This window comes from Excalfactoria chinensis, chromosome 4 (genome assembly GCF_039878825.1).
Source record: "Excalfactoria chinensis isolate bCotChi1 chromosome 4, bCotChi1.hap2, whole genome shotgun sequence".
Taxonomy (NCBI): domain Eukaryota; kingdom Metazoa; phylum Chordata; class Aves; order Galliformes; family Phasianidae; genus Excalfactoria; species Excalfactoria chinensis.
Genome location: NC_092828.1, coordinates 73,838,864 through 73,866,743, shown reverse-complemented (window position 1 = coordinate 73,866,743; position 27,880 = coordinate 73,838,864). Strand labels below are relative to the sequence as shown.

General features: G+C 46.8%; 1 protein-coding gene across 3 annotated transcripts in view; it reads right to left on the bottom strand.

The window, feature by feature from the left end:
* The window catches only part of NEXMIF (neurite extension and migration factor), a 123,480-nt gene that overhangs the window by 42,438 nt on the left and 53,162 nt on the right, over positions 1–27,880 (bottom strand). The gene's annotated exons all lie outside the window — the stretch shown is intronic.

Genomic DNA, 27,880 nt, shown 5'->3' with positions numbered 1-27,880 from the left:
GCCCAGCAATGCACGTGTTATCATTTCTTTTAGTGCTACAAAACATATTTATAAATACGTGAGGAAATAATAACCTGGAGGTGCATTCATCCCACTGCCCCCAGCACGCCTGCTGAAGCACCTGCTGAGAGGTATGTCTGGAAACGCAGCTAACGCAAATTACTCATGGGCAGCAGAAACCCGAAATGACCACTTCCCCTGTGTGTTTAACATGCACAGCAAGTATGTGAGTAACACTGGGAAGCAGAGGAACCTGGCACTAGAGGAGACGCAGCATGTGGGATCTCTGCAGTGGGACTCCACCAAACACACAGCTCGTGTAGGAATGACTCCCCTGGGTCAGGCTGGTAGGTGGGCCCAGTGAGGGCATGGCTGCAGGGCAGCACCCCAAAGGCTGGAGCTGCTGGAGGCTGCTCAGTGCAGCCAGGAGTGCACGGAAAGGGAAACCTGCAGGCCAGAGGATGCTCAGCCAGAGACCACGGATTCATATGTGGAACAGCATTCAGAGGCAGACATTGGCGTGCAAGACCGCGTCTGTGTACAGCACCCTGTTTGACACCAAACCCAAGTGTAGGGAGAACGCAAAGGGTGTTTGATCTCCATACACACTGCAGCTTCGTGAGACAACTGCATGACCTCAGGTGGCCTTGGGCTGCCTTGGACAAAATATGATGGGTGGAGGCAAGCAGGGAGAAGAAATAGCTTCTCCTTTTTCATCACTGAAAGAGTTTCTGTATAGCCAGCCTTTTACAGGCTGTTATTTCAGATTGATCTTTAGGGTTTGTGATGGGGAAACGGAAGATGGAGGAGGATTTCAGCAGGCTGGAGCAGACTCAAAGCCACGGGCACACTGCAAATGTCCCCTGGCAAACTTCAGCTGCTGGCCCAGGCAGGTAAGAGCACAGCAGCACGCACCATCACCGCTGTCACTGCAGGTCTGTGCTGCCCATAATGAGCAGCAACACAGAGATCTGGATTTGGGTATAAATAATAGAGCAACATAAGGGAACCCGAAGAGGCAGATTTGCTCTTTCCTGCATCATCTCTTTCACATTTTTAAGCCCATTCCATCTCTTCCCATTTTGCAGCTTCATTTTGGCTCCTCGCTGCACCAAACTGTTCCACGTTCACAAAGCAATGAAACCGAATAAATAATCACAAACTCACATGCAAGAACTCTGAGAGCTGTGAGGGAAAGAAGAGAGGGTATCAGCAGATAGAGACAACTTGGAGGCAACCTGAGGTTTGGTATTCTGTGTCAGCCTGACACACAGGGGAAATAACCCTTTAATCCAGTGCAGTGTATTTCATTTACTGTAGTGTTATCCAGTTCGAAGATGTTATGAAAGGAATCCCCAGAGAGACTTAAGACTTCAAAACCAGCCTGAGTTTGAACTTAATTCCACCGTTGCAAAGGCTGCAGCCGGGGAAGATGACCTTTTCTGTACCTTGCATGCCAGGAGCCATTCTGCCTCATAATGTCACGCCAAATTAGAATATTCTCTTTTTGTTTTATGCTGGATTTTGTTTTGTCTTTTCTTTTTAATTAAAAGCATCTGTCACTATTAATGAAACAGCAAAAAAAAAAGAGAGAGAGAGAGAAAGAGAGAGAGCAAATCAATAACCCAAGCAGACAGCAGGTGGTGGGGCCGGGAGGTGGCGGGGCCAGGAGGTGGGGTGGTGCTGGGGGGCCCTCCTGCCTGGGAAAGGACAAAGACACACTGAAGCGTGGGTCTCCATGCTGCTGAGCTCCTATTGGCCTCACCTGCAGAGAAAGCTGAGATGCATTTTCAAGACAACTGTAACTCTGAGACGGCGGAACAGAATGTGAGGATGGGTTGTGCCCTGGGCTTCCCTGCAGACCCTCGGTGTCGGGGCCCTGCAGCAGTGCTGAGCCTTCCCCACGCACCAGGAACATGCTCAAAATTGTTCTCTTGCATGCACCACATCCATGGGCCTTCCTACTGAGAGGTGAAAGGCCAGCGTGCACTCACTGCGGCTTAGCATTCAGATTTAGTGTGTAATTAAATGTAAATGTGTGTTTTTCAAAATCTGCTCTCACGCTGAACAGTAAATTAATTACAAAAAGTCTTCATAATGTGAAATTATTTAGCCCGCTATATGCAGTACAAATAGCTTTATTATATCATTAATAATTAGAAGTGTTCAGTCAGCACAGCTGAAAAAAATGTAAACGAAATATGTCAAGGATATGTTCCTTTCTATTCTTCCTGGTTTCTAATGCCTTATTTCATGGTAGATAAGTGAAAAATCTCTTTACCTGACTTAGTGAGAAGCTCATTTACTCATGCAAATTTAAAACCGAGTGTCATAATACAATGAAATTATAAAAACATATCAAGCAGAAGTTAGCGAGTCACTAAATTTAGCTCCTAGTAGAGCTCAGCTTGCCTTGCACTGCAGGTTAGGGACCAGCTACCACACACTACGTACATACATGCAGTGCACCAGAGCCCTGTGCAAGTGCAAGGGTGGCACTGGGTAGGTGTGCCGCCTTCCCCTGGCATGTGGCACTCCACACTTCACCCCAGGACTGGAATACACTGAGCAAAATGCATTATGAAGCACCGCAGCTCTGCCCATGAGCAGCCCACAGCCTAGGCAGTACGGCCAGCTGTGCTGTGCTACCTGCAGGCAAGAGCAGGGACACCGCAGCCCCAGGCCAGGAGCCATCTCTGAGACCCAGAGGAGCCTGGTAGGGGGCTGAAGGCTGGGACCCCACCACTGCCCCCACAGCATGATGGGAAGTAGAGATCCCCACGCTCCTGAGCCAGCAGAGAGACATGAAAATAAGATACTGTAATAATAAGCAGGACGAGAACGAATGGAAAAACATCAAGTTCCATTAAGTGCTGTGTTAAAGGTTTGCAACGGTCTCCAGACAAGCCTGCTGGTATTCCCGAACCTTTATTGATCCACAGGTCAAACCAGAAACAAAACTATCTATTTTAGAAAACAGCACTTGGAGCTTTTCGTGCAACCTCACAACGAAAGCATCCTTCCCTTCCTTGCTCTGCCACAGTGGTCCTTCCCCACACCGCGCTGTCACCACCCGTCCTCCTCCCACAAAGCACAGCCCCATAGGAGGAGGCAGGGAGACGTCCTGCACGAGGGCTGCAATTGAGGCAGTGTATTCTGCGCCCACGCAGGGCGCGTGACACGGTGCTCATTGCATTTTGCTCTCTTAGATTGCCACAGTTGTCAATTTTATTTTTATCCTGAGTTAGATATGAATCAGGAATTGCTAAAGACAAAACAACACACTGCAATCATCCAGCGTGCCAATTAAGCTAAAAGATACCCGGGAAATCAAAATTAAATGCCATATCTATGAAAAGAAACAGACAGCTTCCTCAGAAACAAAAAAAACCCCATATTACAGGAACGCATTTGTGGCAGGCCAAAAATGGATCCAAAGCAGTTCTGCAACTTAGTGTCATCCCTCACATCTGCATACTGTAGATCTTCATCAAATTGTGTATGTTTTTGCACATTTATCATCAAGATTTATTGAAGTTGATTCCATAAATTTCATTTAGTTGTTCAGTGCTGCTATTTGTTTCCAAGGCAACACACGCACTTTGCCAAAGCCTCGCAGTACATCACGGCTGTTCGGGATTTGGGGGTCCCTGCCCCTCACAGCACCCATCGTCATCAGGGATGGGTTCGGATCCACACACTACTCCCAAGCAAAGGCAGCACCCAACAAAAGCCATGGGCTCTGCCAGCCAGGAGGCAGTTTGCTTGACACGTGCAGGGCCCCCCTATGGAGGAAGGCAGTGGGCTCAGTGCTGTTCCCACTGTGCTGGGGAATGTGAAACAACATTGTGCCGTCCTCTGCAGCTGCACAATGACAAGGAACAGGCTTACTGCTGGCCTGGGATGCAACGAGCAACCTATTTCCATTGTATGAACCCACTGCTCTTATTATTCTTGGTCATACAAGTGTTATGCTCTGTGCACGGCATCCCTTGCACAACCAGGGTGTCACCACGACTACGACAGCCACCAGATCCAGGGGCCCAGGCTGGTAGGCTCACTGCTGTGTTCATGGTTGCAGGTTCTGCTATTAGCAAAGGAGCATGGGAAGCAGCCTGTCCCAGCATTAGCTTACATGAGCACCAGTGTCGATGCCACAGTGCATTGGAGGTGTTTGGCTCTGCACTTGTCAGCCAGGATATACTGCATGTAATGTAAGAATCCTCTATCCAGCAGCAGTGAAAAGGTATAACCTGCCATAGGTAACACTTGTGCGTTATAAAGGCTGGTGTTTATACCAGGCTTTGTAAGCACTGCTGTTCTTCTCACAGATCTCCCAGCAAGGCCACAGAGACCAGAGCGGGATTCACCGGGCAGCAGCACACAGCGCCAGGGTGCAGCATGTTCTCCCCAGCAGGAGCCAGGGAGCCATGCTTGCTGCGTGCTGCTCATTCCCTCCTCACAATAAACACTGTCTGTACTCTGATGCGCTGCTTCAAGCTGCCAGCCAGGCAAAGCCATGAGAGTGACACAGCATAGGGGTATCTTGCTACCCCTCGCACCTTCCTGCTCATGGGTTCAATCCCTATGAACCATCAGAGGACAAAAATGCACAGAAAAAGGAATCCCCTCTATGGCTGTTTACTGGGGTGGTTGTGGCAAGGGCAGGCTGCTAACTATGTACTGGCAGCCCCAGCCCTGCCTGAAGCCCAGCTCCGTCACACTCAGCACCTCTCCTGCCCCAGAACGCTCAGCAGAAGGAAGACTGTCCTGACATCCACCTTGGTCACAGCCAGCTGGGTGGCCAAGTGACGAGGTCACCTCCAGCACAATGCCATGTGGGTTCCAGCCCTACAGCCTCTCTGGGGGCTGTGGGACATGGCCCAGCAGTTAGCTGTAGTCCATAGCATGCAGGTGGCAGCTCTCAGCCTTGCCAGCCTTGCTCCCCTCAGCTCTGAGCCAGGCCCAGCTCTGCACAATGTGGGGTCACCCGGCGGTCTCAGAACTTGTGCTCCCTCCTGCACCCACCCATGTCTGTGGGAGAATGAAGGAGCTAATTCAGGGCTTTGGTGAGATGAAAGGAAAAGCCTTAATTAAAAGCAGTTTTAAAATGCATCAAGATTTTTTTTTCATCTTGTTCAGATTAGCAGCCATCCTAAGAGTATGCTGTGAATTGAAATGCATTGCTTCTCCTCAGACATCATGACGCGCAAACCCAGGCCAACCTAATAAAATACATGTGGGAGTAGAGCACACCTCACAGTAACCACAATGATTCAGGCTTCCTCTAAAACACAAGTAGTGCCTCTATTTCGTCCAAACTTCATATCCTCTAACCCAGCTCTGAATAAGCCCTCCTGGAAGTGAGCCATCACTATTGCAGGGCACAGGCAGCACAAGAAAGTCAACAGTGAGGTCTGACGATAGAGCCATTGCACTAACATTCTGCAGGGCAGAAGACATTGAAAGGAGCAAGTTTACTGAAAAGCCCCTGGCTGGGCTCTGGGCCCTTGTCCCATCTCAGTGCAGGAGGGCTGGGAAAAGTTGTGTTTCCATGGTGGGCTGATTTTTAAAGAAAATGAATTCCCAAATGAGAGTCACTGAAGCTCTCAGCGCATTTGTAGCACACACATGAATCTCAATGGAGATGAAATAATGAGAGATCAACAGTGCATGATAAATGCAATTTATCATCCGGTCCCACAAACCATAGCTCAGCTCTCCCAAACCCCGTGTGCCCACCACCACCTTCTGCAGCAAGGTTTTGGGATGACAGCCGAGGAGCTGTAGCCATGGCCTCGCACCAGCGCATCCTGCAGTGAACAGCAAGCACAGAAAGGAGGAGTGTCCTTACCATAATCCCAGCTACAAAAATCACATTGCTCTTGCCAAAACCCTTCCTGCTTGGTTTGTCCAGCAGCTCCTGTCCTTGCTGTCTGCATACCGCCTATACCATCAGTATGATATTGAGCTTTCTTTAAGAAAAAGAAGAACCAAATCAATTTCTTGAGAGGATAAACTTGCAGCTAAAGGGAAAAACTACAATTACACTTTCCAGCCATGAAAAGTAAATCAGATGGTACTGAAATCCCAGCAGAAAACACAGATTAATTAAAGTCTGCACTTTCTAAATCTGTTATTCAACTAAACACAGCTGTTAAAAAAATGATGCCTTTGCTATAATTTTCACACACATTCAAACCACTGAAATCCAGTGAAAAACACTATTAAGTACATTTGGTTAGCTGCTGAAGTTGCATGGGCAAAGAAACTGCACATGTATGTGGCAAGGATCCACTGATGGATTGGTCTGCTCCATGCCAGACTTCTTTTGCACGTGCCCCATATAAGAAACAGGAATCAGACATGGAGACAATGACTGACCCTAATGGGCTCCTAAAGGCCAGTTCAGATCCTGCTTCCCATTGCAGATTTCCAGCAGTGGGGTAGGCTGAAGGATGGTGACCACCTGAAACACTGTGGCCACTGCAGCAGGTAGGGAGCTGCTGTGACACCCCGTGCAGATCTGAGCACTTTGGCCATGTGCCTACTGCAGCCTGTGGTGCAGGCAGGGCACAGCTGATGCTGATACGCCATCATGCGCGAAGAAACACAACAAGCCTGAAACAAAAGCTTCCCTTTTCTGCTTTCCGCCTCTCCAAGTCAACATCAATGATCAAAGTGGAGAGCTCCTTGCTCTGTCACAGAGAGAAGTGAAATTGCCCTGATTTGAATGCAACCTAAAATGCACTCTGCAATTCAACTCAATCATTATGAACTTACTTCACAGCCCCAGCACAGCTGTTCCTCCCCTCTGGAAGAGAAAATAATACTTGAACCTTGCTTCCTTTTAAAGAAGGGAGAAGGCCTGGGAGAGCCCTCATTTCCTCTCCATGTTTCTGAAATCATTGTAGCTTAAAAGACCATTAGAGTGCTCTAATACAGTAAAATATTAATACTGGCAATAACTCCTCACCTATATCAGACCATAAAGACTCTCCTCATTTGGACTCGTGGTGGCTGCAGCAAATGGCATCTGATGGCAAGTGCTGGGTACAGCTGAATGAAGCACTGTGCTGCATGGGGCACCACCAGCACGGGGATCCACACCACGACATCCTGTTGGAAGCAGAGGACATGGACCCATCACCTTCCCACAGAGAGGGGCTGCAGCCAAGGAATCACAGTGCTTCTGTGATCCTTCTACCACAGAGGCAAGGGTAGACACGTGGCCAACACCCAGTGCCCAACGGCACCCAGCAGGCACCAAGCGGCAGCACCGAGGACAGCGGTTTCAACTCCAAGGGGCAGGAGTGCCAACCAGCGTTCAGCCAGCAAGATGAAAATCTCAGCTTTTTCAGGTTTAAATAATAATAAAGATAAAAGCAAAGCTTTATGAGAAAAATGCCCTGCAAATTCAGGGGAAGATGCATCAAGGATCAAGGAATACCTCAAACCATACATGGCAGTGGGCAGTCAGCTATGTGTCATGCATTTGCACAAACCAGAGCAACGTCATGGGATGACACCAAGCACCTCACTTGCTACCTGCCTACCTACCACAAGTTTCTGAAACATGAGAAGCTACAAGAAAAAACAATTAAACCCAGGCACGCACCAGTAAAAAAAGAACTATTATTTTTGCCAGGAATGAGCAAGATGCACTGGTAGCAAAGTACTTCCTATAATCTTCTATTACAGGGTGAAGGTTTTAATAAAAAGAAATAAAAAGAGCTCACATTTTGATCTTTTCCCAGAGCTAGACATGGTTTAATTAGTTTGATCTCATTATGTAAACTGGAGAGGAAGAAAGAACGCCATTAAAGCAATATCCCACTGGTGAATGAGACAACCTTGACACCAACCAAGACGTGTTCTTGGAGAAGCTTCCCCTGCCTGTGACACAGATCCCACATCTCTCCCAGTCCCAAGACCTCCCTGAGCCCACTCACGCCCCGCTCCCTCCCAGCTAGCACTCCAACCAACAGCATTCCCAGTGAGATGGGTGTCATTGACTCGGTTGTACTCAGCCCCAGATCATTCAGCATATTACTCAGAAAAGATCAACTGGAACTAAACACTGCCATAATATACCCCATCTGTTAAAGTAGATACTGCTGTAATAACACATTTAGAATTCAATAAGAAAAGAGAGAATTACAAACAAGGTGTCCATAATGAGCCTCAATATAATTATTAAACCAGATAAAGTAGGCCTGGTTTTCAATACAAGAAAGTTATTTGTACCTTAATGATAATGAAATGTAAAAAGCATCTGTAATTTCCGCTGAAATGTATTGCAGAAAGTCAACTTAGTGCACGTCACTTTGTTAAGACTATTCTTATTATTGTGCTTGCAATGACAGCAAAATGCTTCTTAGTTCCAACTCCTGGGATGTATAAAAATATGATTAGAGTGCTATAACAATACAACAATGGATTAATTTGCCCAACCATTGCATTTCAGATCTGACAGAATTTTATGATTTATTTTACCAACTGAAAGGTGGTTATTTTGGGATCCTGGCTCATAACAAAGTGGTGCAGTGCAGCATTCTGAAATCATCTTTCTGCTCTGGCACCGCTGCAAGGTGACAGCAACGCTGGGCACCCAGTGCTCCATGCCAGTGCCATGGCATGACACAGCTGGAACACGGCCTGGGCTGCTTGCTGCCCACTCACAGGGCACATGTGGCAGCTGTTCTTTGCCTGGTGAAGCCACACCTGGAGTAAATGGAGCTGATTTGGGGCATGCCGAACGATATTACCTAGGTGAGGAAAGGAGAGTATAAAGAACTAATCAGTGTCAGACAGTGCCACTAACAATGTAGACCAAAAGGTGTTGAGAAATCTGGCATGAAGGGCGAGCAATATAAAGGAAAATAATTAATAACTCATCTGCTGAATGTCAATGGGATCCAGCCTCTACAACTGCAAGATTAGCACAGAATAATCAGAGATTATTAGCAAATTCATGTGCTCACTCTTCAGTTAAATTGATGCAGTTTAAAAGTGGGTAGAAGTTGCCATTTTGGCCTAAAATGGGGACCAGAACGGAGTTTTCTAACACACACACAAAAAGCCCCTAGGACCTCAATCACAGCGCTATTGAAAAGGAAGCGAGCGTGTGCTGTGGAGAGGAGGGGGAGGAACAGCCCAGCGCACAGAAATCCCGACGAAGCCGGCACCGCCCACAGCAGTGCGCGCTGCAGGCAGGATGGCAGCAGGGCTCGCTCTCCTGCATTTCCTTCACTACTTCCTTGCAGGTGCCCCTGCCCTGCCCCAGGCACCTCTGCCATTCATTCTGAGTAGAAGAGCTCCCTAATTTGCAACTCCAGCAGACGTGCCACGCTCCCCACCTCTTTGGCAGCCCTTCCCACGGCACTAGCATTGCGCTGCAGTTGTGCAAGCATGGTAAGCCTGCGTTAAATCTGTGCTGCCACGCATAGAGGAACAAATACTTCCTTCACCACATAAGAACAGTTGGCAGGTTCAGGTCTAATGCTATGCTATAGGAAAAATGTTCCGGCAGGGCTTTGGAGACCGGCCATGCTTTGTGAAAACACCACCCAGAACCACATGTCCAAAGCCGACCCCACATGTGCTGCATATCCCCATCCGATGGCAATGCTGGGGCTAAGAAGGAGTAACCGGAGCAAAACATCCCTGTTAATCACAGTGACGAGGTACAGAAAGACGAGAGCTAAAGGATCCTTCCCCTGCCCATGCCTGCTGCCTCCAGCCAATGCACCGCACTGCAGCCGGGGGGCACACCACGCTGACACTGCAAGGACTGAAAACGATATATGCCTTCTACAGACTTATGTCATCACATGCAAATAAAACTACTACTTCATTTCAGGATCATTGTTTCACTAATATCCTCAGCTTTTAAGCAATGAGACTTATTATGGAGCAAATTGCCCAAATCTTGCAACAGACATTCTTTTTCCTAAAGGAGATTTTTAAGGAGTAAGAAGATTATTCTCTCCTGATATTCCCACACAATTCTATTTATTTTGCAGTTAACTTTTATGCTTCTTATTAGGTTTTAGAACAGTGAACTTGGCCAAGTATAAGCACCAGGTGCCCTTCTCACTTGAAAGCTGAAATAAACAGTCCAGAATATTCCGGGTAGAGGGGTAAAACAATGGGGCCAGGCTAAGCAGCTGTCAAGACGTGGTTGTTGTAAATCAGTGAAGTTTTTTGAAGTATATTAAGCTGCAAGTTGTACAGAAATACCCGACAACAAACAAACAAAGAAAAAAACTGCAGAATGATCAAGTTCCAGATCTTGTTTCCCAGAGAGTTTTGGGCAGGGTAGCTGTTATTGGGAAAGGCTTCCAAGCAAGATGTGCAATCTGCATCTCAAAATGGGCACTAGGCAAGAAGGGTGGATCTCAAATCATCTGATCTTGAGGGATATTCTGCAGCTCAGATCCATTTCTGGTATTTCAGAGGAGTTTTGGCCATCCCCACCCTGCAGATATACAAGCTAGATAGAGGGATACCATGCATTTCAGAAAGGAAGAAGAGAATGGAGAAGTGTGCGCATGCATCTGCAGACAACATCTTTTTAAAACTCTTCCTACCGCACTTCCCACATGAAATCATATGAGCTTCCATTCATTACTAGCAGAGCTCTTGCTGGATTTGGATGATTGCCCAATTGCTACTGGTGCCAGAAACCCAAAACATCAGAGGGGTGATTCATCTCGTGCTGTGACAGCTCTGGAACTGGGGTAAGGGGAGGGGAAAAACAACACACAAAACCCCCAGATACAGTGATTGAGCCCTCTGTGTGCTTCCCAACCACCTCAGCAATGAGGAAGCCAAGAGGAAGGCAGCACACAGCCCCCAGCGCACCCCTGAACTGCCTACCTTACCAGAGGGAGCTCCTTGCAGCAGCAGTAAATACAGCTTCACCTGTGTTTTCTTTGTGTGCCCACAGCAGCTAATCATTGTAACAGAACAAACCCGGAATGTCTGTGCTGGCCCAAGGTCTTCCACATAGATGCCGTTTAAGTCTTGTTTATACGGTGCTCACTCATCCAAAGAGTTAGCAACAAGAGAACAAGAGGGGCTTTGTACTTCCATGCTCTGCTATGTTAAAAATTGATTTAGCATAATGGTTTCAAAGAGATTAAAATCCAATTTTGTAAATCAAAGCAAGAACTGTACTGAGTCACTTCTACAGAGGCAGAGAAGAACCTGCTGAATTCTAAAAATGACAGTCGCAGCCCTGATCCTCTATTAACGCGGGGAAAGTAATTAACCAATCTAAGCCGCAGTTTAATAAGCTGTATTTTACTGTATGCATCTGCTCTTTATCCTCACACCAATAACAAGATGTGATTTTTATCTGAGGTGTAGAAGACGGTCTGGAGAAGGAGAAAAGCAGCGCCTGGGTTAGCCACGGCTGCATTGCTAGTGTCATTCCGAGGCCAACAGGAGCTGCTTGCTCCTCAAAACATGTGCTAGCATTTGGAATGAAGGTTTGAATTGAATTATTCTGGTTCTGTAAATTGCTTTAGCATCAAACTTCATTAAAAATAATCCAACAACAGTAGCAATAAACAAATGGGTAAAGCAGGACAAAATGAGATAAAATAAATGGGCTGTGCAGATGTCCTAAGAAGAACTCCAACATAGGAACTACCTCCTTCAAGGAAAATGCATTTCCTTTAATACGCTGGATGTGCAGATCTAGCTGTGGAGAAAAATCCACACATTCAGAATCATTTATAGCACGTAACTTTGATGGTTATGGCATCTTTTGAAGAGAAATGCAGAAATACTTAACAGGGCCTGATGTGCACCACGCAGCACGGAGATGCTGTGTGATGCAGACAGCCCAGGACTCATTAGATCCTTTAAACAATTTTTTGCAGCATTTCTCACGAGCAGTACAGACATCGTATCAGTAATTCGCATATGAAAACGCAATTTGAGCTTTAAAGAACATCCGAAGCTTTATAGAGAAATGTAAGAAATCGCAGACATTCAAGCTCATGTATTTAAAACAGACAAGGTGGAGTTTGTGGTTTTATCATGCTGTTTTCTTTTAGAGGGACAATAATGGCATTTTCCTACGTTGCTTTTAATGCAGAAGTTAGCGTTATTTACTATGTATTTCTTACCTAAACCAAGAACCTTGTGCTACTGTGTGGAAATGTTTTGCGTCTATCAGTATTCATTCTTCAGTTCTACAAAATCCCAGTGGAAAGACAAGAACTTTTCTCAGGGACAAATATAGGGATGCCTGGGAGGCATAGAAATGGGCAAGAGGGAGAAAAACCATTTCCTACAGACATTACCCTACTGGATTTTGAGCTGGGAGCTCTGAAGAGCAAGTTTTTGAAGTTTCCCAAGAGAACAGAGAGACGAAGGAAATTTCGATAGCAAGCAAGGCATTGAGCCCCTGGGGCAGCCAGTCAGCACAGCATCAAGGGCCCTGGCCAAGGGGATCTGCTAACGTGGGGATAACTGGCAGTAACCAGGAAGAATGGTCAACTCCAGCATCTAACAGACATGCACAGTCACATTGTGCTGCCAGCAAAAGGACTCTGCCCTCCTCCTCCTACAAGACTGTGAGAAACACCTTGGGAACACTGCCTCAACGTGCATCAGTCCCGCACTCTTGTTCTTGCCTTACTTCATCAAGAGCCTTCAACACACAGAAGCAGCTCTGGTATTAGTTTGAGGAGAAAATGCTCTTGCTGTGTGAATGGCTTGTTGGAGGGGTCCCCCTGGAGAGCTGCTGGCTGCCATGCGCCGGGGATGTCCCAGGCCATGACCCACCACCATCAGCACAGGAATGTATAGTACCAAGAGGGGACCCGCAAGAGCACCGGTATGCAAATGAAAAAAATGAATATTTAAATAAAGCATCAATTAAGAACAGATTAACTCTGTCAATCACTGTTCACTTTTGTTTTCTTGTGTACACATTGGAGAGGTTTCACAATTACCAGTTTTAGTTCTTCTAAGTTATATCTAGTCCCGCATTTCTAAGTACAGCTTCCCAAATTGTTGGGTTCTTTTAAATGAAGGAGAACAAATTGCTACTAAAACTTTCTTCTATTGTCTATCTGCTGCAATTTACAGTCTTTTTGTGCTTGCCCTGTTCAGTTTTCCCTTTGGCATTCCCTTCATTCCCCTATAGAGATCTGGCCACCTCCTGCTGCAGGACTGGGTACCACTGCAGGGCTGCTGGTGTGAATGACCGCGGCTGGGATGAAACACCGTGATGCTTTGTGACAAGCGCTATGCTACCAACCTGGCCTCTTCTGAATGTCTGCATTCCATATACTGCACCCCTATGGGGGCACAGGGCTGCCTGCCTTCCAGCACACAAACCTCCTGGAGCTGCTATGTTCTACTGCATCTTGCCCTTTCAAAGGGTGCTCCAGTGCAGCTTCTGCCATAATAACATTGCGGTCTATCCCGGTGCTTTGCAGAACCAATTACTGCGCCGTGCCACCTTCCCAGCCTGCTGGTGCTGGAGCCAGGCTCCACTCGCACACCAGGATGAGGGCATGCTGCAAAGTGTGATTCCCAAAGGCAAGCAGCCTGTCGCCCCTCAGGTCAGGTGCTCACTTTCACCACTGCTTCCATTTCGTTGGCAGAGTCAAGCAAAGCCGGTTCTCCCCTAACCTCCCGCTTGCTCACTCCAAGCACTCATCGTGTTCCCCCTGCTCCCAAACCGCAGCAGCTGTTCATACTGCTCCCCAGGCAGGACAATCTGCCCATTTCCCTTTGCCTTTAATGAGAAAAAAAAAAGAAAGTGAAGATGCGAGCGGGGAAAAAAAAAAACAAAACCAAAGGCAGTCAGGAATTGGCACCTCCATCAAATGCACTGTCATGAGTAACATAAAACCAAACAAATACAAAGACTCTCGGCTGCGTAAACATGTTTTGGAGGGCTGCTCAGGGGCACACTGCAGGCAGGGGCCGCCCAGCCCAGGGCTGCCTCCTCCCACAGACAACAGCATGCAGCCCCCAGCCCCGCCTCGGAAATTCGGAGAGCCCAGATCTGATTCTCATCTACTTTGTTAAATTTCTGCTAATTGCTTTTAACGCACTTCCTCCGCCAGAGTCTTTATAGCTTAATTCCTCATGGGCATTCTTTCTGGAGTTTTACTAAGTACAGAAGGAAAATGAAATCTAACCAACGTGCCGGTGATGTAATTGCTAATGGCCTCCGTATCAAATGCACGCAGGGTTGTGTTGGTTTTTTTTTCCTTTGCCACCAACTGCCTTCATCACATTTTGTAAGATCAGGAAAACGAAGCCAAGGAAGCTGCAGTCCTATAAATACTATGGAGCAGTGAGGCTCAATATGATGTAATGCAGTCCAGTATCATATAATTAGCACACTGGAAAGTACAGTGAAAAGACATTGGACTGAAATACTGAAGCTCGGGCTTTAATAAAACACGCATCTTCCCATCTAAGACTAAGATATATCATCACCGCAAGCTACAGAACTTCAGATCATCTCCAGTCTTCAGCGAGCCACAGCAAAGAAGAGTTAATGCATTTATACATCTCAGACAACAAGGGCATAAGATCTATAACCCTAAAACAATATTATGCATAGAACACACCTTTTCATCATTACACATTAATAGATTTGGGAGGGAAAGTTGGAGGGGTGGTGTTACGTGTCAAAATTAATTATAATACCAATAAACTGAAATTCAACAGGGAAGATCGGGTTGTCTGAATTATGGTGTCATCAGCACTGAAAAAAACATCAACTGGAAGAGGCTGCAGCCTTTTCCTGCAAATCAAATTAAAAACATCCCAGACCAACTCACTGCAGAGAGTTTCAAGTGACGAAGGGTGGTTCCAAGACCGCATGAAGGTGTCCAGGATTCAATCCGGCGCTGCAACTGCTAGAAACTTCACTTAGGTCTTGCTTTCTGTCGTGAGCTTACTAAAATCTAGGACCTGTGGCTGCAAACTACGTCAAGTCAAGAATACTAGGTTGTTTGCTTCCCTTGTAAGTTAAGCCATAAAGGAAACATAAGCTCCATTTCCATAGGATGCCCTCAGTACCTCCCCAAACCTGGCATCCCCAGACCGACCCGTAAAGCTAGAAAAAGGAACTCCACCAATTCCACCTGTGCTGACAATGCGCCACATGGTAAACAGGGAACAATACCACGATTTATGCAAAGCTATTGCAATAAAACCAGAAGAAAACAACAACATCCCCCACTGTGTACCTTCCCCAAACCCAAAGTGTTCAGTATGTGTATATGAGAGCTGGGATACCGGCAACAGTACCAGGAGAGGAGATGAGAACAAACAAGTACTGCCTGGACATTTAATTCTCAGAGTCAATTAAATGCTAAAAATAAAATTCCGCATGAGTTAATGCTAGACAAAAAGGATTAAGGAATGAAGGACTTATTTATAAACATACAAACGAAAACCTGGTTAAGAAGGAGTAGGAGAATTAATGAAAGAAAACAAAAATAATAAGAAGAATTCCAATGTGGCTAAGAAAGGGAATTCCTTTATTAAATTTGTCTTCAAAAGTAAATTAAGAAGAGATGCCTGCGCTATCAGAGAGCGACGGTGAGCTTGTAAAAATAGCCACCACTGAAGGGGAGAAAAAGGGAGTGTGTGGAAAACGCAGACATCTGCCAAACCACTCAATCTGTGCAATTAACCAAAGGAATCAAGTGTTGTTAGTTGTGAAGAATTACTTTTTAAAGGGAAATTTAGCAAATGCCTTCAAAATATAAACGTAATGCCTAAGTCTGAAAATTACTTGAACGGATCGATGCAATTAGCTTTCATTCCTAGTAAGAGAAAGGAAAAAAATATTAGGAAAAAGCCTCTCTGTTGCGGGTAGCAGCTCAGCAAGCTACAAGAAGTGCAAATTTGCTGAGAACACCTCGTTATGCACATTTGGTTTGTTAGAGCAAATAATTTATTTAATGAAAAGAAGAAAGGAAATGCCACATGGATTACGGTGGCGTTTCTGAGACTCGGTCCTGAAATTAAAAGGAAGAAACACGCAAGATGCGAGCATCCTCAATTCTCCCTGCTTTAGGAGGAACTGGGATTTGGTACTTGTAAGAACTGAAGCCAATTGACAGTGATTTTTGGTCCAAAGGGCAGAGTTTCATGGAGAACCACGGGCCAGGGACACTTTTCCACTGGCACAAGAAAGTATTGCTTTGATTGACTGGGACATCTTTGATAAGGAAAGTGCCCACCTTCTCTCAGGATTGCCCTTATCAGCATCACTCCTTGCCCTATCCAGGAGCTTCCAAGCCTGCCAGATTTGAAAGAAGATGTAAAAAAAAATAATACAATGATATTTCTTTTTGGAAGAGTAAATCTGATATTGAAGAGGATATCGCCCAAAGTCCAGGCACACTGAGATGGAGATGCTGGGAATGCAGCGATGCAGGCAGGGAGGTGCAGAGGCAGAGGGCAGGAGGCTCGAGATGAAATGGCAGAAAGACGTGGCAGCTAAAAAGACAGCTTGGTTTCAGAGGCAGAAAACACAGAAGCAGGGATCACATAGCAGGATGTTGCAGTCTCCTCTCTCTACAGATGTAATTAATCCATAAATGGAATAATGTATTCACTTCTGGACACCTCATTACCAGAAAGTCATTGACAAATCGAACAGCGTACAAAGAAAACAAACCAAAAAAAGAAAGTCTAAGGGTTTGAAGGGAAAAATTTCTAGGGAAAGATGAAAAGATCTGAATACGTCCGGCTGTAAGCAAGAACCCAGCATAGCGTGATAAGATACGTATCTGTGTGCTTCAAGAGTGTAAACATCAAGCAGAAGAAACCAGCATGGGGGGCTGTTAGGAGGAAAAACGGAATGAAATTACTAAGAAAGAAATCTTCAGATGGAGAATTCCTTGCTCTGTTAGGATGCACAGTTAGCCCTCAGGGGATGCAGCACACGTGCCAGTGCAAGAGAACCAGGCTGGGGCAGACAACATCTGAACAAAGGTGCAGTGCAGAGAGCTGTGCACCGGCCAGGACTGCGCTGGGAACTTCTATTTCTGGTTTCTGACATCAGCTTCTTTTATTTTATAGAGTGATACAAAATCTATTAATGGATTTTCACTTAAGTACCTTAATGTGAAAGAGGGGTTAGGACTGCCAATTGAAATAAAAGGCAAGGCACATAGGCATGGCTCCCCAGAACTGACCCAAACTAAAGGATTTACTTCTGTCCTCACTCACGCTCCCAAAACTCCAACTCGCTGCTCATGGCAAAGCACACCACAAAGGCAAGTAAAGGGAAAAACAACGTTGGCCACGTTCAGGGTGAGGTAATGAAAGCTGATGCATCACAGCCGTTTGTTAGCACATCCAACAGATGCTGCTTTAAATAACCCAAACTGCTCCTGACCATGCCACCAACCCCACTCAGAAAACAAGCCTGCCTATCAATCCCATTTGCCATGGAGGTCCTGCTGGCTCACACTGAGCCCTTAAGTCTGGAAGCATTTGATCCCAGCACATGGCTCCTCTTCTGCTTTCTGAGCATACCAAGTAACTTCAGCCAGCATTATATTGAAAGAAGATTATTTAAATTAGATTAAACAGGACCTAAGCCTACAGCATCGTCTAATGACTGCTGTCAATAAACCAGCCCCATGCCTACCTTCTGCAGCACAAACACAGCCCACAATAAGGACAGCAACTTGTTAAGCAACTCCACTCCAAAAATGCTACTAGGAGGGATGGTAAACTTTCGTGATGTGAAAATACCAATGTTTGCTGCTTGCAAAGACCAGATTTACAGCGAGCCTCAGCCAAGCAGTTTGTTTCACACATTCAAATTTAAGGGGAACAGTGTTCTCCACTGGAAAAGGCGGCCCAGAAGTTGCAATAAAGCAGACACAGAAACGTCAATCAGCGCCGACGTGGAGCTGTGAAAGCTTCCTGAAGGAAAGCACAGCAATCCTGCTAAACTGCCACCCAATGTAAGGACAGCAAGTGAGAAACAAGCGCTGCGTTCAAGAGGAGAAGGCAAGGGGCCTGAGGACGGGCACCTTCCTCAACCTGTCCTCGGGGTCACATTAAAGACAAGGAGAGCAGAACTGTGCTGCCACACAGGGAAAGTGATGCTGCACGAGGTGACCGCAGTGGGTTGCCCCTGGCAGCCCCCCATGACAAGGCTCCCCTGGTTGCTAACAAGCCTCCTTCTGCTTTTGTTTCAGTCGTTAAAAATTCTGTGCAGCACAACCAAGTTTCTCCATATGAATTGTAGGCTCTAGAAAACAAGATGTTGCAATGACTTGGATGACACAAAGAACATCTTGCTGTGTCCTTAGGGAAAGGAAAGAGGAGAAAGGAAAGAAAACACACAAGAAAACGCACCAGTTCCTGTATAAACCTACTTGACACTGCAGGCAAATTCATTTTTTCTACAACCCCGCGTGCGGCGCAGCAGAAGGAAGGCGGTGGCAGCGAGGGCTGCTCTCCTCCTCTAGGAGGAGCCAGCATGAAAATTGGATAATTTTTCATTATTTCATCTAAATAGGAAAAAAAAAAGGCACACCATAAAATGGCATGGGACCAGGAAGGGAGAAGCAGCCTAAGAAAACAAAGAAAATAAAGCATAAAAAAAATACGAAAGGAGTGGGAATTTTCATTCGATCCCAAATTGTTTTCAAAGTATCTGAGCGTTTTCCTTCTGAGTTCTTAATTTTTTTGGTCTAAATTTCTCACGGAGCTCCAGCAGCAGCTTACAGCCGCTCTTATCACCCCATCAGGAAAAGACAGCAGGCTCGGATTAATTTTTGAGGAAAGCTGCTTTCATGCCAATGCACTTGGCAATGCAGAATGCAAGAAGAGCTATCCCTAAAACACGGTATTTATGAGAGGAGTGGTTTTTAAAATTGTTTTCGCTATGGATACCAAGAAGCAGTACCTGACTCCTCCCTCATGCACAGGTTTTCAGCTGATTACCCTCAAAGGTGACTGAAGCAGCTATTTCCCAGAGCGCTGTGAGCAGAGCAGAGCAGTCCTAGCCGGACACTTGCTGTCACTGCTTTCCAAAAGCCATGGAGATGCGTTGGAGATGTGTTGCACATGGAAAACACACTTTTATACCTCCAGGAAAAAATAAAGCGTTTGCCTGCAGAAACAGAAAGATTCTCTCGGTGCGATCATGGTTCTAAGATTTAATTATCTCAGCACAGAACTGCAGGTATCAATGCTTCGGAGACAAAGAACAAACAAGGCAATTATTCCCAGAAGTCCTCCTTTTTCCCTCTAATAACCATAAGGGTTACAAACATGCAGAGGTCAAAGAATGTGTAATAAAGAAATTTATTTCCAATTGAGATGCGCGGAAACCTTGCACTAAAATGGTGGAAGGGCAGCTGCGTGAACCTCGGTGGAGCTGAGATTAACGCACATCTAAGCATCACACAGCCCATCACAGAGCCATGTCTGAAATGACAAGGAACAGAACTCACAGGTGTCCTTCCAGCAAACACAAACCCTTCATTTCTCCAGCTTCCTACTGAGCTGTGCCATGCACACCTAGTGCTGGCCCTGCCAGTGAGCAGGGCCCTGTTGCAAGCACCAGGATCTCCCAGAGCGGAGCTTTAGGTCTAAACCTCTCTGGGGTCTGGCCTGTCTAATGGCAACGGATTGGACTTCTCCTTCGGTGACTAGCATGGTCCTAAGATGCCCTGTGAAACACTGACTTGCAGGGCCCCAGCTCTACAATACCAGTTTGATACACGCACAGCAAGAGGCGAGGGGAAGCTGCAGGCAGCAGCTGAAACCCTCAGCCCTCACCTATCCAGGCAGCGTGGGGCAGTTTCTGTGCTGCAGACACCAACAGCAACAGCAGCTTCTTTAGCCTCATCTTCTTGAAGTGGTAAGGCTACCCATTGCTTAAAAAAAAGAAAGGGGGGGGGGGGGGGGGGAAAGAAAGGCAGCCAAACTACACACAACCACGCAGCACTGCGTCTTACTCTGAGACTAAAAATACACATGCCCTTCCTCCTGTACAGTAAGTCTCCATCAGCTTATTTTTCTGCAATACCAAGCCGTAATATTTTAAGACACAAAGGCAGGAAAAGTGTAATTCTATCCAACACGATGTGGAATCACCCCACATATTCCCACAGCTTCAATTCTAGTGGCACATCCCCAGGACACAGCACACTGCTCTCCACTCCGGAGTCACCAACATCTCATCCAAACACCAAAGACGCTCTTAAATAAAGATGTGATCAATGTGAACAGTTGGAAGTTTTGTACTTCTGACATTCTGAAAGTTTTGGAAAAATCTTTTCTTTTAAACACACTTTCCCCACTATTCAATTTACAAGGAGAACATTTCACTCAAGTGTTCAGGACTGCCACCTTCTCAGTGAGAAACCCACCACACATGCAGAAAGTTACTTGGAAAGCTCGTGAATGCAGCAACATACAGAGTAAAATAAACACTTGATTCATCCCATACCATTTTATGCAAAGTGTGCATTCTCACAACGATGGACATCAAATCATAGAATCATTTGAACTCCAAGGAACTATTAAAGGTCATCTGGTCCAACCTCCTTGCAATGAGCAGGGACACCTGTGTCACCATCAGGTGCTCAGAGCCCCGTCCAGCCCAACCCTGAGTGTCTTCAGGGATGGGGCATCACCACCTCTCTGGGCAAACCAATCCAGGTTGCCACATGCACCTTGCACACACCATATACCATATTGTGCCACAGCCCTGTTGGGCATGGTGCTGTCCATGCAGCCCCAGCATGTTCACTCACCTTTATTACAGAGAAAGTGCTGGGCTGGCTCAGTGTGTCTGGCTGCACGTAAGTGATAGGAAAAAGGGAGGGTGGGATCACTTGGATTTGGCTGTGTGCATTGCAACTCGCTCAGTGACACATGCACGTTCTTAAAGCCGTGTTCTCAAGTTGTTTTTGTTGTTGTTGTTTTAATTTAAAAGTCTGAATTTTTAAGAATTTTCTTGCAAAAAATTCCAGCCATTGACTACTCTCCGTTTGGCAGAGAATGCAAAAGGAATAAATAAAGGATGCAGCATTCTGGTAGGGGAAAAAGAAATATTGTGTTGGATCCAAACTCTGCACACCATGATTTCAATGGAATAGCACTGCAGAGCAAGGACAGCGGCAGCTCAACAGCAGCCAGAGCTGACCTGGGTGGCCGCACACAGCAGCACGTGTCCAGCACTTGCAAAGCACTCACCAGCTTCTTGGCATGCCGCAAGGAAATTTCAACAATGAAACACAAGTTCCAAGCCACAAGGAGAAGAGAAAATACTGCAGCATCTCCTAGAGCATGGGGGAGATGCGCAAAGCTCCTACTACCAGTCTCCGTGCTCCACTGATTTGCTGGTGCCCACTACAACCACACAATACCAAAAGCAAGCTGGCAGCAGGCAGCAAACCTCAGCCAGGAGGCACAAGGATCTGTTTGGAGTTTAGTCCCATTCCTTGGGAAAATAACTGGGCTCTGGCTGAGGACAATGTGGATTGGCACAGACAGGGCTGCTGGAGGGACCAGCAAGAGCAGCAATGTGTGGGCATCTCCCAAAATCAGCCCCTGTGGCCACATGCTTTCAAAGCAATGCAGTCCATGGCCGTGCTCCACCTCCACGAGGAATCCGGGGGGTTCTGGTGCATTCACACACAGCCAAAAAAGGGACCAATGCAGCCTGGGATGTGCCATATCCAGTGGGTACAATGTGCCTGCAGAAGAGCTCGTCCCACACAGATCTCCCCACATCCCATTCCACAGAGCAAAGAGGATAGGTGTGGCAAGGAGAGGACGGCTAGGGACATGGTGGAGTGAGGAAAAGCCTCTGGCAGTGCTACGCAGAGCAGGCAGCCACCACGGCCACAGCTCAGCACAGTCACACTGTGCACAGGAGTGTGATGCTGCTGTGAATCCTGACCAAGTGGCTCCCAGCCATGCAGTGCTGCACACCCCAAAGTGGGAGGTTCCAGCTCTGCCCTTCCTTTGGATCTGCTCCCACAGCATGGAGCTGCCACTGCCATAACCTGGAGTGGAGAGTGCTGCATGAGAGCTTGGCTGAGTGAGAGCCCAACAGCACTGCTTTCTGTTGCTGCCTGCTCCTGCTCCTGAGTTTCCCAGGGAGAGCTACTTACTCCAAACTGAGCCTCTCTTATTACGAGGACAATTCTCTGCCTCTCCCCAGGGACCAGCCGCACAGAGCAAGCTTTCTCTGTTGTTGTTATTGCAGCTGCTGTTAAACTGTGCTTGCCTATCGATCCGTGCTGGGAAAAACTTGAGGACGCGCGCTGTTGGCCCAGCCCTTCCAGAAGGGACCATCAGCCACGGCTGCCAAAGGGCAGATCCTCCAGCACCTGTGTGTGGCTGCAGAGCAGCACTGCGGGAGGTGAGAATTCACCCAGCTTCCCCCACATCACTCCTGGGGCAGAGGTGACTTTGAGTGCAATGCTCAGGCCATGCACAACAACACCAGGCACTCCTCATCATCCAAGAGTCATATGTTTTTCACTTCCAATTTTTGTCTTTACAAATGGAAAAAGAAAGACCCCAGCTTGCTATGGAGGTTTTAAGAAGCACGGTCCCCAGCACAAACCAGCAGGCATGCATCACCATTCCCACGCTCCCAAAGCAGACACTGCCAGCAGCAAACAGGCACAAGTCCTGCAGCCTGCTCTGCTGCCCGGCAAAGCTCCTCCCAGCCCAGCACTGTCCAGAAGTAGGGAGCGAGCAGTTCTCCCTGCACTCGGGGGTGAGCACTCAGCCTGCACTGCAAGGGGGGGGAGGGAAACAACATGGCAAATGGATCTATCCATCATGAATCACACAGGATGTGAGCTGCGCTCAGCTTCATTGAAAGGATGCACACCTGATCCGATGTGGAAAAGCAGCTTCACGTGCTTGAGGGAAGAACCATGCCTGATGCAGATGACCCACATCTGTAGGGCAGCCCTGATGGCCAATGAGTTCTGCATCGCACTGCAGCGGTTTGCTTGAGAAAGAGCAAATAATGCACAGAAATCAAGTGTGTCAGTATACAACTCAAAGCAATTGAATCCTAAAATAAAGATTTCATATCGACTAGGAGGCTGCTCTGGATTTCCTGCCAGCAGACAGGTTTTCCTACATTAACAAGGACAGACAGGCCCTGATGCAACAAGCAGCACAGCTCTGGCACTGTGGATGCGCCCCTGATCTCAGCAGCACAACAGTGGTGATCTCAGCAGTTCCACACAGCCCATGAAGTCAACAAGTGAACATTGGGGGCTGTCTGAGAGCTGCCCTCTGAAGCAGAGCCCCACCAGCCTGGGGCTGCCCCAATGCTTCCAGGTTCCTGGGAGTGATCCCCCTATCACACGACCTGACAGCCCCCAAGCACACAAAGGAAGAGCAGAGCTGCTGGGCTCTGGACCAGCGACGGCTGACCAGGGGAGAGCCACGATGGGAAAAAAAAAATTGGAAAATAAATATATTTGCTAATTCATTTTCATTCTGCATGAAAATGCAAATTGGGTGCAAAAATAAAACAAACAGAAGAGGCCTAATTATTTATACAGGCATTTTAATCAAACAATGAATAGCGCGCAGCAACCTTCTACATCAATTAATAAAGCCGGCTTCTGCGAAACAAAAGAGTTACACCACGCAGCCTAATTGCAAAACCCAGCCTGGAGCAGCCTTCCTCTCCCGCCCCATACACCTGGCCAAGCACAGCCCTGCTGCATTCCTGCACTGGGGCCACTAGCAGCCCTGTTTGCAAATTCATCACAGCACCACGTTTTCTAATGCCTCTGACAGAGGAGCGGCTGTAATGCAGCACTGGGAGGCACAACGCAGCTAATTGAGTGTGGGGCTGAGGCCGGCTCTCGCTCTGTGCAGGAGGCAGCTGCTTCCACTTAGGCTTAGAACATTTTGGGAGATGAGGATAAAATAGGAGCTATTAGATGTTTGCATTAGATGCCAGAGAGCCATCTCTCTGTTTTCTATTAACAAAGCATGCTTTACAACCTATTTCTTCATGTCTTACCTTGAGCTTCACTTGATGAAACATCGCTCACCGTCATAACATATGTGACCGAACTGGCCAATGATGAGCTGTCACCTTTCTGATGAAGCGGTGCCTATGCCTGCTGCAAGCAGATCTATCAGAAGCAGCCCAGTGCCTTGCAGCTCCCAGCACAGGGTTTGCCATCGCGAGGCTGCAGACAGGGGACTCAGCAGCATCCCTGTGTGGGCAGGCCGTGTAAAAAGCCTTGGTGTCAGGCATGTTGCTCCCTGAACTTAGTAGTGTTTGGGGCATGGGGATGCTGCTGGGTTATCTTTAAAACAGCAACAACAAGAAGCAACGCATACATTGTCAACACCACCCCCCTCCCCTCCCCCCAAGGCATTCACTGCAAGCTCTGCTGCGGGAAGTGGATGCTTTAGGAATCTGTGGTTTTGCCAGTGCACAAACCCAAACCTACAGCTCCCAGCCTGGCTTCTGGTCTGGCATGGTGAGGCACTGCATGGCATGGGCAGGTCAGGGCACACAGCATCCCATGCAGTGCCACAGAACAGCTAGAAGTGATGCTGTAAGGTGAGCCCTTCTCCCCCCAAAAAAGAGGGAAAAACAATCTCTGAAATGCAACTCAATGCTACAGACACATTCCCTTTTGTCTCTTAGCACTGCCAGGCAAGGGATTGATAAATTAATTTTTAAAATCCCATGCTGGAAAAATCCCATTCATTTAGTAAATTTGCTCTAAATATTAATCTTAGAGACAGTTCTCTGTGCTTCAGGAGTTTGGGGAAGGTTCCTTCCAAAACTGAAACCTATGTTTACCATTGATGCTGCGCTTCTCAGCAGGTGGGGCAGACTGGGAGCAAGTATTGATTGCTGGTGGTTTGCTGAGACCGCCCATATTTATCTGTGTTTGGAACTCTTTCACTCAGAAGCCAGGCACCAAAGGGCCAATTCTATTCGTGGCATATATAAAAATGCTACTGAAATTCAACTCCGTAAGAACAATTGATTTTTGAAGCTTATATCAAATGTAATCAGATGCAATTGAAGCTCAATTATTCTTTGTTATGGTTAAAAATTTCTGTTAATATGTATTTGATTCTCCTAGAGAATATCATACAATTGTAAAGCTCTCCACGTTGCAGAACCGATGCTTACGTGTAGTCAGAGAGAAAATGCTCAAAAATGCACTTGACAGCTCACGTTACATAACAGACCATGCTTCAAGGGAACGGCGTGTTGCACACATTGTGCAAAGTACAATATGAGCTGAGTCTGGTGGCATGGAGGTGCTTTCTGCCCTAAATCTCAGTTTAAGTAATATTTTTCAGCAGCATTTCCAATGACAACAAAGACCAACGTCAAACACCACTGGAACATGTGTGATTCTGTGTGATGAAGGCCAGGAAGCAGAAAATGTCCACTTCTCACTACTACCCTGACGTTGCAATTGTGGAAAATGATGGAAATGCAGAAAAATACTTCGAGTGTTTCCCATTGCTGGGCTGGTCAGTGCCACCAGCTGCATCCCCATGCCCTCAGGCATTCCTCCATAGTCCTTCCTCTTCTTCATGAGCACTGGCCAACATCCATGCTACAGACACACGGGTCTGCAACCAGCACCCGGTCCTACAGTCAGACCAACATGACACCAACTGCCTCCCCTCCTATAGATCCTGTAAAGATTTTTCTGCCCGTAACATTTATTAGAGTCCTTTAACAACTCTGGTAACGATTCTCTAAAAAAATAAATAAAAGTAGTAAATCATTTTTATTGCAATTCCCTGCCTCTTTAGAAAGATACAGCATACTGACAAATAAAATCTACCTACCAAGCAACGAGACCTGAGATGAGACCTGGTGAGCAGTGAAATAACAGCTAGAGAATAGACATCTTCCAGAACCAAATATCCCCAGGGACCTTACATGTTAAAAGCAACAACACTTGCAATTTTGGATATACATGTTTGAAATGTCCTTCCAGCTACACCGCAAATTTCACAGGTAAGAATAAACATAACAACTGTGCACTAACCAGCAATGCGATTCAGAGATGCCACAAACAGGGCTGCCTTCTCAGCTACCAGCATGACTTCTCCTCTCTGTGATTTACAGGTACTTAAAAACAAGTAGGTTAATGAAGCAACAATACACTGACTGCGAGCTGATTAACACAAACTTCCCAGCATAGTGAGCCAAGAGCTCTGTATCAAGGCAGTGTCCAAGTGGTTTGCCTGGGTTTGTTAAACCATAAAGCAAGAAAAAAAGGAATCCAGGGATGTCTGCACCAATGCACTCTGCTTGTGAGCATCCTGAAGCACTGCCCAGAACCGCCTGGTTGGAAAGAGATGGGACTACAAGAAAACAAGCGATCCAAGTTGCACGATGGCTGTTCAGCAGTCAATGACGCACTACCAGAGGTCTCAGCCCTGCTCCTGGTGAGCAAACTTGTACAAAAATAGCCATTACCTAAGATAACATTTTGCACTTCAGGGGTAAAAGAACACTGGACTGGAACTTGCCACATTAATCCCCTTAGACTGCAGCCCACCACAATGCCTGATTTGCAGTGGGAAAAAAAGTCACAACTTGGTGATCAAAAAGAAAGTACACCGAGTAAAGAAACTCTAATTTAACTAACCACTGCATACTCTATTGACAGACCACCAAGGGCTACTGAGCATCAGGGCACTGCTGCAAGCTGACTCTTTGTCACTGCTGAGCCCAGGACTGAAGGGGGAGCAGGGACCAATTGGACGGTTGCTCATGTGCAGCACAGGAAACCCTTCCCTGCTCTGCCTGCGTTACCAGCACACAACACAACCTGCAGGACTGCAAAAGCTCCTCTGCCACCAAAGTCATCTGCTCCAGCCATGCACACACTGAGCTTGTCACCGCAGACCCCCGCTGGCTGGGGAAGAAAGTCACCAACAACGTATCAAGAAACAAAGCAAAATGAAGTTGGTTTTGATTTGACTCTAACCGTCCCCACTATTTTGGAGACATTTTCCCTTTTTAAAATGCACGTCTGTCATCACTTAATGAAAAGGCACATGCTAGTGGGAAACAATGGGCAGCCTCAAATAAGAGACCATGTGTTCCACCTAGCCTGCTGCAGCTCCTGGCATTCACACAACAACTCCTCAGATTTATGACAACGAAAACCTGTGCTTTCCATTCTCACAGTGGGGTGGTTTGGGGGCACTGGGATGGAAAGAGAGGGCTGCAAACACATCCTCAAGAAAGTACAGCAGGATAGAAGGGCACCTGAGGCAGGTGAGCATTTACTTGCTGCAACTCTAATATTATTAACCATAGCAGCAGATTAGCACTGGGCCAGCATCAAACACAGCAGCTCATTTACAGCGACTAATCAGGGCAAACAGGGACAGGAGCTTTAATGATGCGGGGAAGTCTGCAGCTCAAGTTGAATTCTCAAAAAAGACACCAGAAAGAGTGAAGCTGTAGAAGAAAGAGAGAACTGCCTTTCTGTACCTAAGCAAAAATGCTCCTGAGCAATGCTGGCACTGAGCCCTCAGCCCTCAATGCACTGAGCCGCTGCAGCTCCTTGCAGCTCAGAGCATTTCTCTTCCAACATATAAACCAAGCTTTTGCAGACGATGGATGAAGGGAGGGGAGCAAAACAGTAAAACATGATCATAATAATTAAAAAAATAAATAAATCGGCGAACCACTTCCTTAGGGTTCACAGAGAATCGTTCAGGCACAGCCCAGAGGACAGGCTCCCCTGTGCAAGCGTCAATCTGCAGGTGGCAGCTGCACTCTGCTGTCATTGCATCCTACTGATTTTTTTGAGATGCGCTCTCCTGTGCTCACTGCATATCACTGCGTATTTAGGGAAGC